Source organism: Oncorhynchus nerka, linkage group LG15 (genome assembly GCF_034236695.1).
Source record: "Oncorhynchus nerka isolate Pitt River linkage group LG15, Oner_Uvic_2.0, whole genome shotgun sequence".
NCBI lineage: Eukaryota > Metazoa > Chordata > Actinopteri > Salmoniformes > Salmonidae > Oncorhynchus > Oncorhynchus nerka.
Window position 1 is genome coordinate 4,818,982 of NC_088410.1, and position 13,022 is coordinate 4,832,003.

The 13,022-nt window shown below is 50.9% G+C and overlaps 2 long non-coding RNA genes across 6 annotated transcripts in view; one reads left to right on the plus strand and one right to left on the minus strand.

Moving 5' to 3' along the window:
- The window catches only part of LOC135560375 (uncharacterized), a 295,196-nt gene extending 284,325 nt beyond the window's left edge, over positions 1-10,871 (minus strand). For both annotated transcript variants that reach the window (XR_010458880.1, XR_010458879.1), the window contains exons 1-3: positions 10,216-10,871; positions 9,939-10,044; positions 9,649-9,757 (exon numbers count right to left, since the gene is read on the minus strand). This is a non-coding gene — a long non-coding RNA (uncharacterized LOC135560375). The remainder of the gene's footprint in view (positions 1-9,648; positions 9,758-9,938; positions 10,045-10,215) is intronic.
- The window catches only part of LOC135560374 (uncharacterized), a 300,103-nt gene that overhangs the window by 240,400 nt on the left and 46,681 nt on the right, over positions 1-13,022 (plus strand). The gene's annotated exons all lie outside the window — the stretch shown is intronic.

Below are 13,022 nucleotides of genomic sequence, written 5' to 3' on the forward strand. Positions count from 1 at the left end.
GTTAGAGTGATGGCGGCTGAAGCGGGCAGGAGTGCTTCGTCGAGTGTATTTCGCGCGGATTCTGGTGGGCGGACCCGAAGTGGCGCGTCGACGCGGCGTGACGAGGAATCTGGGGCTCAGGATGTAAACAAACATGGCGGCGCCCAGTTCCCGGCTGCGTCCGTATCTGTTAAGACCCCGAAGTATTCCGGTAAGGCGGATTGGGAAGCTTTTCATGCTCAGTTTGAACTGTTAGCTCATTTTAGGGGGTGGTCGGATGAAGAAAGGGCACTGCAGTTGGCTTTATGCCTCACGGATGAAGCTCTGGCCTGTTTGATATTGATTAGCCCCGAGGACAGGCATGATTATGGTGCTCTAGTGGGAGCACTGAGGAGGCGCTATGGACAGTGTGTACAGCCCGGGCTACTGCGCTCCGAACTGAGGAATAGACGCAGGCAGCCTGGAGAGCCTCTACGGGTGCTAGCTAATGACATTGAGAGCCTCTCTCGGCGGGCATGTGCCCCCCTCCGTGCAGAGCGAGCTAGCACGGGACCAGTTCATACAGGCGCTCTCCCCTACGGAGCTGCGCATACAGACCCAGCTGGCTCATCCTGAGTCATTGCAGACAGCCTTGGAGATGGCTTTGGAGAGGGAGCTGGTGTGGGCTGGGGCTTCAGCTGGGGCTTTGGTGGGGGTGCAGGGAGACACACCCTCTGTGCGAGCTGGGGGGCAGAGCAGCCCGGAGCCGGAAAAGCCTGCTTGGGTGGCCGAAATGACAGAACTCATTCGGGCTGTGTCGCTACAGGCGGCACGAAACACAAGCCCTGGTCCCAGGGTCTGCTGGGGTTGTGGCCAGCCAGGCCATCTGCGCCGAGATTGCCCCATGTCCCCCAGAGCTCAGGAAACGGCTCGGGGTCCGCATAGACCGGGTAGTGCGGACCCTGGCTTTCTATCCCAACCACCATCATCTTCAGGAGGAGCCCACCGGCACAGACGGGGAAGCAAGGCTCCACTTCCCCCAGAAGCAGACGAGGGCAAGCGGATGGAGCCTGTTGTTGTGGTGGGCCGGACCTGTGTTGGGGACTTTTGTCATGTCCCTGTCACTGTGGAGGGTGCCCTGCTCCGCCCTGGTGGACACTGGGTCCACAGTAACCCTGGTGAGACAAGATATTGTGCCAGGTTGGACTCAGTGTGAGCCTACAACTGTGCAGCTCCGCACAGTCACAGGTGAGCTGGCACCCATGAAAGGGAAGGGAATAATGACTCTGACAGTAGGGGCAGGACTGTGCGTCATCCTGTGTGGGTGGCGGCTGTGCAGGACCCTTGTATCCTGGGGTTGGACTTTCTTAGGAGCACAGGCTGCCAGTTAGACCTAAATAGGGGCACACTGAGCTTCCAGGGAGGGACGGAAGTCACCATGGCCCCCTAATGTCACATTCACTCAACCCAACAAACCCTTTACTCCAACAGTTAAAGCAGCAGAGACTCATGGCTGCGCCCCTCCCCACAGCTGTGTGTGACTTTTCCCCAGTCCCCCTGTCACCTACGGCGGTGTGTTACATTCCCCCAGCTACCTCCATGACACAGCCCTCTGTGAGCCCGGGCCGCACCCCCAGCCCAGCTACCCCAGATGGGAGAGGAGAGGACACTGTCTGCAGTGAGGGAGATATGGGGGAGGAACTGTGTTGGTCTTGACCCTGAGCAGCAGGAACGGTTGTGGCAGTTGCTGTTTGAATTCAGAGACAGCTTTGCGTTGAGTGAGGAAGAGGTGGGTCAGACTCTTCTGGTGCAGCATGAGATCGACACAGGTGATGCTCGACCCATCAAGATGCGTCCCCGCCGTATCCCGCTGGCACGCCAGGAGGCGGCAGACAAGGCTGTGTTGGAGATGCAGCGGGCAGACTTCATTGAGCCCTCAGACAGCCCCTGGGCGGCGCCAGTCGTCATGGTTCCGAAGAAGGGGGCAAGCTGAGGTTCTGTGCGGACTACAGGCGGCTGAATGAGGTAACCAGGAAGGACTCATACCCCATACCACGTATCGATGAGTCGCTGGACCTGGTTAGGGGTCCTCCTGGTTCTCCTCACTAGACCTCCGCAGTGGCTACTGGCAGGTGCCCCTCTCCCCAGAGGCCAGAGCCAAAACTGCGTTCTCCACTAACAGAGGACACTGGCAGTTCAAGGTCCTGTGCTTTGGCCTGTGCAACGCTCCAGCTACTTTTGAGCGTTTGATGGACAGGGTGCTGGATGGCATCCCCGACAGCAGTGTCTGGTATACCTCGATGACATCCTGGCCCATGGCAGCTCCTTCCAGTCAGCCCTGGGGGCGCTACGGCGTGTGCTGGAGAGGGTGGCTGCCGCAGGTCTGAAGCTCCACCCCGAGAAGTGCCACTTCATGAGGAGAGAGGTGTCCTTCTTGGGCCACCGAGTGGGGAAGGAGGGGATCAGCACCATGGAGGACAAGGTAGGGGCTGTCAGAGACTGGCCCACCCCCACCGACCAGCGTCAGCTGAAGAGCTTCCTGGGCCTGGCCTCGTACTACAGGAGGTTTGTACGGGGCTTCTCAAGCGTTGCTGCTCCACTGAACCGCCTGCTGCCGAAGGACAAGGCTTTCACTTGGACAGTGGAGTGTGAGGAGGCGTTCAACACCCTCAAACGTGCACTGATCGAGGCCCCGTGCTCGCCCCCTGACCTCACCTTGCCCTTTATCCTGGACACAGACGCGAGCAATGTGGGCATGGGTGGGGTGCTGGCCCAGGTGGGGCCAGAGGGGGGGAAGAGTGGTGGCGTACTTCAGCAAAACATTTGACAAACATGAGCGCCGCTACTGTGTCACCCGGCGGGAGCTCTTGGCTGTTGTGGCTTCCGTCAAACACTTCAAGTACTACCTGGGTGGTCTGCCCTTTACTGTAAGGACTGACCACTCTGCTCTCCAGTGGCTCATGTCTTTCAGAGAGCCAGAGGGGCAGGTGGCACGCTGGTTGGAGGAGCTTCAGCCGTATGACTTCACGGTGGTGCACAGGGCAGGGGCACGCCACTCCAACGCCGACGCCATGTCCCGTCGGCCCTGTACTGCAGACGGCTGCCGCCACTGTGAACGGAGAGAGGACGGGAGAGAGAGCTGCGGGCAGAGGAGGGTGTCTGTGCCACAGTGTGTCGGGCGAGCGGGCCTGTCTGCTGTGAGCTGCAGACTGTCGACGTGGCTGAATGGCGGCAGCAGCAGCGACGGGACACAGACCTACAGCCAGTGCTACAGTGGGTAGAGGCGCAGGTGAGGCCACCATGGGAAGAGGTGACAGCGCTCTCACTCGCGACCAAAGGGTTGTGGTCAAAGTTTGAGAGACTGCGGCTGGCTGATGGCGTGCTACAGCGGGCATGGAAGGAGTCAGCTACGGGAGAGGAGAGGTGGCAGGTGGTGGTCCCAAAAGCATTGCGGGAGGCTGTGCTCCAGAGTACTCATGGGGGTGGGGACTGGACACTTTGGGGTCACAAAAACACTGCGCCGTCTCCGTCAGGGCTTCTACTGGGGGCAGCACAAGAGGGATGTGGAGGACTTTTGTCGCCGCTGTGACAACTGCACAGCGAGAAAGGGCCCCCAGGCCGCTCTCATGCTCAGCTCCAACAGTTCCCAGTGGGGGCTCCCATGGAGAGGGTGGGAGTGGATGTAGTTGGGCCGTTCCCACCACAGACAGTGGAAACCGCTGGGTGCTCACGGCCATGGACTATTTCACAAAATGGCCCGAGGCCTATGCTCTGCCTGACCAGGAGGCAGAGACCATCGTCGACGCCCTGACAGCGGGGATGTTCAGCAGGTTTGGAGCTGCAGAGTCCATCCACAGCGACCAAGGCAGAAACTTTGAGTCCCGTGTGTTCGCCACCATGTGTGAGAGGCTGGGTATGCACAAGACCCCACTACTCCTCTCCATCCTCAAAGTGATGGCCTTGTGGAGCGCTTCAACAAAACGCTTGGACAGCAGCTGGCCATCGTCTCTTCCAAACACCAGCGTGACTGGGACAAGCACCTGCCTATGGTCCTCATGGCATGCCGCTCCGCTGTCCAAGACTCCACCTCCTGCACGCCTGCCCTCCTCATGCTGGGGGAGAGATCCGCACCCCTGCGGAGATGGCGTTTGGTCGGCCCCTGGATAGCCCTCAAGTTCCTCCGGGGCCGGAGTATGCCCGGAGACTCCAGGACCGCCTGGAGACAGCCCACACCTTCGCCAGAGAGCAGCTGGTGAATGCAGGTGTGAGGCAGAAAAGGAACTATGACGTGCACACCCGGGAAGGCACTTTGTGGCTGGGGAGCTGGTCTGGGTCTACAGCCCCCTAAGGAAAAAAGGCAGATGCCCCAAGTTGGACAGTCACTGGGTGGGACCCTGCAGTGTCCTGGAGAGGGTAGGGGAGGTTGTGTACGGGTGCAGCTTCCTCCCAGGGGGAGAAAGGTGGCACTGCACCGGGACAGGTTAGCCCCATACAGAGGGGCCTCTTCTCCCCAAACCCCAGGAACCCCCCACAATTCCCCTCTCTGGCAATGACATTCTCCAGGCACCCACCCTCAGGTGCCGCAGACAAGGCTCCAGACAGCCCACTCCCCTGTCTCCCCCTGTGTCACCGCGTGGTTCTCCAGAACCACGGACTGTATTACCCGTTCCCGCTTCCTTGTCCCCCATATCCCTGCCTTCATCCCCTGGTTCCCAGAGGGGCACTCTGCGACCATCACGGCCACGCAGGCAAAGGAGACCTCCGGGTCGCTTCCAGAGACTTTGTTTGTTCCTCGGGACGAGGGACTTTGTGGTGGGGGCTGTGTAGCGACCCGCACAGACAGCTGTGTGTTATGTGCTAGGCTAGGAGGTGGTTGTGTTATACTGACCAGTACCCGGTGTTCGCGGGTCCGACATGTCAATCAACCTGCTATCTGCCAATCACGGGAATGCCTGGAATGTTCTGATGCCGGGCATCCTGGTGGTTGGCGGAGTGGCGTGGAGGGGGGTTGGGCATTGGAAGTTAAGACCAGGTTCAGCCTTTGTTCTCTCTCTTACGTCTGGGCTTCACAAGAGAAGGTCACGATTGGCTTGTGGGTTATCTGTCATCTATTTGGCGTGTGCTACGGCCCAAACAGTAGCCTGTGTAAAGTTGGTTCAATAAACCGTCAATTCGCAAACTCAAGCCTCTGTCTGGACAATTGTTCATTTATGATCTAGTCAGGTCATTACAAAAACCAGTCTATTAATGTCACATAATACTGTCAGTATGCCCTCAAAAAAGAGATAAGTTGAGTATCCTGTGAATATGTTTATGTATATGTATTTGTGTGTGTGTGTGTGTGTGTGTGTGTGTGTGTGTATATATATTATTGTGATTTGTGGTTGAATGGTGGGGGAGGCTGATGGGGATGGTGGAGGTGCTGGGGTGTCCTATGGAGGGCTGATGGGGATGGTGTAGGTGCTGGGGGTGTCCTATGGAGGGCTGATGGGGCTGGTGGAGGTGCTGGGGGTGTCCTATGGAGGCTGATGGGGATGGTGGAGGTGCTGGGGTGTCCTATGGAGGGCTGATGGGAGGGGGTGCTGGGGTGTCCTGTGGAGGGCTGATGGGGGGGTGGAGGTGCTGAAGGTGTCCTATGGAGGGCTGATGGGGATGGTGGAGGTGCTGGGGGTGTCCTATGGAGGGCTGATGGGGATGGTGGAGGTGCTGGGGGTGTCCTATGGAGGGCTGATGGGGGGGTGGAGGTGCTGGGAAGTCCTATGGAGGGCTGATGGGCGGGGGGTGCTGGGGGTGTCCTATGGAGGGCTGATGGGGATGGTGGAGGTGCTGGGGTGTCCTGAAGGGCTGATGGGGGGGTGGAGGTGCTGGGGGTGTCCTATGGAGGGCTGGTGGGATGGTGGAGGTGTCCTATGGAGGGCTGATGGGGGAGGAGGTGCTGGGGTGTCCTATGGAGGGCTGATGGGGATGGTGGAGGTGTCCTATGGAGGGCTGATGGGCGGGTGGAGGTGCTGGGGGTGTCCTATGGAGGGCTGATGGGGGAGGAGGTGCTGGGGTGTCCTATGGAGTGCTGATGGGGATGGTGGAGGTGTCCTGGAGGGCTGATGGGGGGGTGGAGGTGCTGGGGTGTCCTATGGAGGGCAACGGGACCTATAGGGAGGGATTCTTCATGGAGTCACATTCAGTCATAGTTTTGTTTATTCTATTATTATACAGTTGCCCAGAGTACAAATGTTTAATATATTATTGTTATTATTATTGTTATTATTGCTACTGTACCTACATTCTTAAAAATTCAATCAGAAAAAGTGTTTTAAAAAATGTAGGTAAAGCCATAAGAGGGCAAAACACGATGGGATGGGGGATTGAGGGATGGGTAGAGGGAACAGAAAATAGAAAACTATTATTGCTGAAATAGCCACTTCCTTTTGTGACTAGAGTCTAATACTCCTGTGGCACATATCAGAGGGCATGATAGGTAATCAAAAATGATTCTGAAGTGTGCCAGGCCTTGCAGTCCCAAGATAGATGGTGGGTTCGGCAGGCAAGAAAATGTCCTTGCCGAACCACCCCCCTATCCCTTCTAATTTCCTTAATATTGTGGCTATAATCAAATACTTTCTGTGACACACATCAGAGTCAAATACCTTCTACAGAACAAACTTCACTTCAGGATAGGCAACCGCAATTAATCATTAATAGGTATTAGGATGTAGGCAAGCAATAAACATTTCAGATCAACTACTAGTCGAATAAGACACGGGAGAGATGACGACTTTTGGCAAAGATATTTATTTATAGACTAATACACTTGAAACAAATAGCCAAACCGAAAACTGCTGACATTACTAGTGAAATCAAAATGACATAAAACAAATTAAATGAAACGCAACGTGATGAGAAATCTCAACGAGCAAGTAAATCGATGAAGAATTGAGTGCTCGCGCGTTTACGCGAAGGGGGAGTCTGGCAGGGGGGAGCTATTCGGCACAGCACCTGTTAAGTGAGACTTTGGAAATTTGCCAACATACAAATACTATTCCAGTCGTTGGTAGCCTTCTGATTTTAGTAGCTCATTTTCTAAAGTTAAGGCATTTTCTTTGGACCCCAAGGTTGGAGTTTGGGCCCCGCTCTAAAATAAAATCCAATATTTCAGCCAGACAGCCATCTCACAAACCGATCGCTGTCCATCGTGTTGAAATAGTGACGTGTCTAATTGGCTGCATGCCTAATTAATCGATGATAGGGTTTCTGGGTATGTATAGCTTTTCTTTAGCTAATGAATAACGGTTTATTGGTAGGCCTCTATTTGGTCGTCATTTTCTCATGTTAGGCCTAACATTTCACGAAGCTACACATGCTGTCGCAATGCTGCAATTGTTAGACTGCTGCCTGGTGGCAATAATGCCTAATCAGCTACCAATTGATTACATGTTTTAATTAAATAATATACAACTGTCCTGTAGAGGCTACCTGAACCTGCATGACACGGGCCCTCCTCGTGCGTTCTCTTATGGAACGCAAAACGTTTGGGTGTTTGAAGACCCAAAGACCCAAACGGCGTTCCATACTCTCCCAGCTGTGCGTAAAACCAGTCTATTAATGTCACATAATACTGTCAGTATGCCCTCAAAACATTAGCTTACTAGGGATTGTTTCATTATTTTGTTATAATTTCATTATCATTATTTATCTATAGCTACAGTGCCCTCAGAATGTATTCATACCCCTTGACTTTTTCCACATTTTGTTGTGATACAGCCTGAATTCAAAATGCATTATATATATGTATATAATATATATATTTCTTCATCTACCAATAGGTTCCCTTATTTGCGAGGCATTGGAAAACTTCCCTGGTCTTTGTGGTTGAATCTTGTGTTTGAAATTCACTTCTCGACTGAGGGACCGTACAGATAATTGTACAGTATATCTGGGGTACGGAGATGAGGTCGTCATTTTAAAAATCATGTTAAACACTATCATTGCACACAGAGTGAGTCCATGCAACTAATTATGTGACTTGTTAAAAAGCACATGTCTACTCCTTAACTTATTTAGGCTCCTTGCCATAACAAATGGGTTGAATACTTATAAACTCAAGACATTTCAGCTTTTCATTTTTAATTCATTTGTTGCAACTAATTAAAAAAACGTTGTTAAAAAAACGTTGAAAACATGATTCCACTTTGACATTGTGTGGTATTGTGTGTATGCAGTGGTGTAATGTACTTTAAAAATGAAGTAGTTGTTTGGGGGTATCTGTACTTTACTATTTATATTATTGCCAACTTTTTTCCAAGTCACACACTACATCTATTAAATTGTTGCATGTCGCGTTTGTATTTTTTGTTCTGTATACTTGGTTTTGTTCACCAGCTTGAAAAAACAATATTGTTGGTTATTGAAAATATATTTCACAGTGGTTTAGATGGTACAATGATTCTCTATACTGTGCGTGCTTCTTTTGTCACATAAACTGAAATTAGGTCAACTATTATATTTTTTTGCAACAAGGAAATGGCGGAGCGATTTTTGCCAATGGCCACCAACTTTCAGCATGCGGCTTCACAGTGAAATGGTTGCTTACGAACCTTCCCAACGAGTTTAAAAATAATAAATACATTATTTTCACGTACAAAAACAGCACAAATGTCAATAGCATTTCGCTACATCCGCAATAAGTGTATGTTACCCATAGCATTTGTTTTGACCGTTAAACGGATGCTGTGTAAAAGCAGGAAGTTGGCTACAAAGGCCCCTTGTCTTAAATGTATATCAACCTACCTTATTCATTGTAGATTCTTCCGTTATTGTCGATTACAGAGATCCGGCGAAATTGGGAATATATATAACCAGATGGGAATATTTACGTCTAGTCTACTGATATTGTAGATTAGGGAGGTAGAGGTCTGAGACGTTATATTTCAACACGTGGCTCTCTGCCCAAAATCACAAGACAAAAGAGCCGAGGCTCCGCCTTCACTTCCGATGTTGTGCAGAAAAGCCCCCCCCCTGCCAGAATTCTACGCACTCAATTCTTCATTCAATTCTTCATTCAATTCTTCATTCAATTCTTCACTCAATCTTCATTCAAATCTTCATTCAATTCTTCATTCAATTCTTCATTGCTGCCACTTGCTTTTTTTTTGTTCTTCACTCAGTTGTCAGTTAAGCCTCTATTTCACTGATCTTAGAAGCAGAAATAATTGTACATGTGTGTTCTTCAAGGCAGCTGTCAGTGATCACTGCGTTTCATTTTATTTATTTTTTAATGGCGGTTTGATCGCGGGAAGAGGGGGGCACTAGTAATGTCTGCAGTTTTCGGTTTGGCTATTTGTTTCAAGTGTATTAGTCTATTAAAATACGTCTCTTCGCCAAAATTCGTCATCTCTCCCGTGTCAACTAGTAGTTGTTCTGAAATGTTTATTGCTTGCCTACATTTGACTCCCTCCTCTGTTTAATATAACACACATACATTAATTATTCATTTCGGTTGCCTATCCTGACATGAAGTTTGATCTGTAGAAAGTATTTGACTCTAGTGACAAAATTAAGGAAATTTTCTTCGATTTTCTTGCCTACCGAAATTCATGTATTTTAGTGGCCATCTAGTCAGAATGTGGATCAAAGATAACCTTGAAAGATCCATATAAATGTTTTTTATATACAATTATATGAAATTGAACATACCAGTGTTTTGGAGGGGAGTGACTGCTATTTCTGCTATTTCTCTCATGATGTTAACATCTTTGTCCATATTTGAAAAGACAATCGACACCTTCAGAACACATTCAGCAAACTGGGGGAACAATTTGATGGGCATTTCAGTTTTCCCAACAAAATTATGTTACAATTTAAGATTATAATTAGCAAGTATTCAATGACACAGCTATAATATAATTTGACAGTTCTGTTTTAGCCTTTAGTCAGTACACTTTCACTAGGTTATAATTGTACATTATTTATACTCTCATACTTACTTTCAAGGCAAAGACCCCACAAGAAGTAACATCTTGTTGGCGTGGGTGAGGAAGGGCACCACACGCCCATCTGAAGATACTACACCCCTTCTCTCTCAGGAAGGATCTGAACGTATATGTTAATAAAAAAACAGCATTTTGAAACACTTTATTGATTAAAATATAGAGATGAATAACTGAGGGGAATCTGAGAATGCAGGGACTCCAACAGGGTGTGAGTTGAAGTCGTCAAATCTGGAGCTGACAAGGGCTGGGATGTAAATGATGTGTGTTTTACCTGGGGTTATCTAACATCTGAGAGCGGGCAGGCAATCCTTAGGGATGGAATGTAAATGACATGTGATCATCTGGGATGATGTAAGAATGAGAACAGGCAGGCAATCCTTAGGGATGGAATGTAAATGACGTGATCATCTGGGATGATGTAACAATGAGAACAGGCAGGCAATCCTTAGGGATGGAATGTAAATGACGTGATCATCTGGGATGATGTAACAATGAGAACGGGCAGGCAATCCTTAGGGCTAGAATGTAAATGACATGTGATTGTCTGGGATGATGTAACAATGAGAACAGGCAGGCATTCCCTCGGATGAAGAGCATCTCTGTGTTGCTGATTATGTGCTGTCATCCAGGTGGAAATGTCACCTGTACATCTGATGTAGGAAAAGAGATAAGTTGAGTATCCTGTGAATATGTTTATGTATATGTATTTGTGTGTATATATAAATATACATCCCAGATGATCACATGGGGATGATACATGTAAATACATATACATAAACATATTCACAGGATACTCAAGGATACTTAACTTATGTGATTTGTGGGGTGGAGGTGCTGAGGGTGTCCTGTGGAGGGCTGATGGGGATGGTGGAGGTGCTGGGGGTGTCCTATGGAGGGCTGATGGGGATGGTGGAGGTGCTGGGGTGTCCTATGGAGGGCTGATGGGATGGTGGAGGTGCTGGGGGTGTCCTATGGAGGGCTGATGGGGATGGTGGAATGGAGGGCTGATGGGGGGAGTGCTGGGGGTGTCCTGTGGAGGGCTGATGGTGGAGGTGCTGGGGGTGTGGAGGGCTGATGGGGATGGAGGTGCTGGGGGTGTCCTATGGAGGGCTGGGGGTGATGGGCTAGATGGGGATGGTGGAGGTGCTGGGGTGTCCTATGGAGGGCTGATGGGGATGGTGGAGGTGCTGGGGGTGTCCTATGAAGGGCTGATGGGGATGGTGGAGGTGCTGGGGGTGTCCCTGATGGGGATGGTGGAGGGCTGATGAAGGGGATGGGGATGGTGGAGGTGCTGAAGGTGTCCTATGGAGGGCTGATGGGGAGGTGCCCTATGGAGGGCTGATGGAGGTGCTGGGGGTGTCCTATGGAGGGCTGATGGGTGATGGAGGGCTGATGGGGATGGTGGAGGTGCTGGGGGTGTCCTGTGGAGGGCTGATGGGGTGGTGGAGGTGCTGGGGTGATGGAGGGCTGATGGGGATGGTGGAGGTGCTGGGGGTGTCCTATGGAGGGCTGATGGGGATGGTGGAGGTGCTGGGGGTGTCCTATGGAGGGCTGATGGGGATGGTGGAGGTGCTGGGGGTGTCCTATGGAAGGGCTGATGGGGATGGTGGAGGTGCTGGGGGTGTCCTATGGAGGGCTGATGGGGATGGTGGAGGTGCTGGGGGTGTCCTATGAAGGGCTGATGGGGGGTGGAGGTGCTGGGGTGTCCTATGGAAGGGATGATGGGGATGGGGTGGAGGTGCTGGGGGTGTCCTATGGAGGGCTGATGGGGGGGGAGTGGAGGTGCTGGGGGTGTCCTATGGAGGGCTGATGGGGATGGTGGGTGCTGGGGGTGTCCTATGGAGGGCTGATGGGTATGGTGGAGGTGCTGGGGGTGTCCTATGGAGGGCTGATGGGAATAGTGGAGGGCTGATGGAGGGTTGATGGGGATGGTGGAGGTGCTGGGGGTGTCCTATGGAGGGCTGATGGGGGGGGGTGGAGGTGCTGGGGGATGGAGGGCTGGGTGGAGGTGCTGGGGGTGTCCTATGGAGGGCTGATGGGGGGGGAGGTGCTGGGGGTGTCCTATGGAGGGCTGATGGGGGGGGAGGTGCTGGGGGGTGTCCTATGGAGGGCTGATGGGGGGGGTGGAGGTGTGGGGGTGTCCTATGGAGGGCTGATGGGATGGTGGAGGTGCTGGGGGTGTCCTATGGAGGGCTGATGGGGGGGATGGAGGTGCTGGGGGTGTCCTATGGAGGGCTGATGGGGTGGTGGAGGTGCTGGGGTGTCCTATGGAGGGAGGGGATGGTGGAGGTGCTGGGGTGTCTATGGAGGGCAAGGGACCATTGGGGAGGGGATTCTTCATGGAGTCACATTCAGTCATAGTTTTGTTTATTCTATTATTATACAGTTGCCCAGAGTACAAATGTTTAATATATTATTGTTATTATTATTGTTATTATTGCTACTGTACCTACATTCTTAAAAATTCAATCAGAAAAAGTGTTTTAAAAAATGTAGGTAAAGCCATAAGAGGGCAAAACACGATGGGATGGGGATTGAGGGATGGGTAGAGGGAACAGAAAATAGAAAACTATTATTGCTGAAATAGCCACTTCCTTTTGTGACTAGAGTCTAATACTCCTGTGGCACATATCAGAGGGCATGATAGGTAATCAAAAATGATTCTGAAGTGTGCCAGGCCTTGCAGTCCCAAGATAGATGGTGGGTTGGCAGGCAAGAAAATGTCCTTGCCGAACCACCCCCTATCCCTTCTAATTTCCTTAATATTGTGGCTATAATCAAATACTTTCTGTGGCACACATCAGAGTCAAATACCTTCTACAGAACAAACTTCACTTCAGGATAGGCAACCGCAATTAATCATTAATAGGTATTAGGATGTAGGCAAGCAATAAACATTTCAGAACAACTACTAGTCGAATAAGACACGGGAGAGATGACGACTTTTGGCAAAGATATTTATTTATAGACTAATACACTTGAAACAAATAGCCAAACCGAAAACTGCAGACATTACTAGTGAAATCAAAATGACATAAAAAATGAAATGCCCAACGTGATGAGAAATCTCAATGAGCA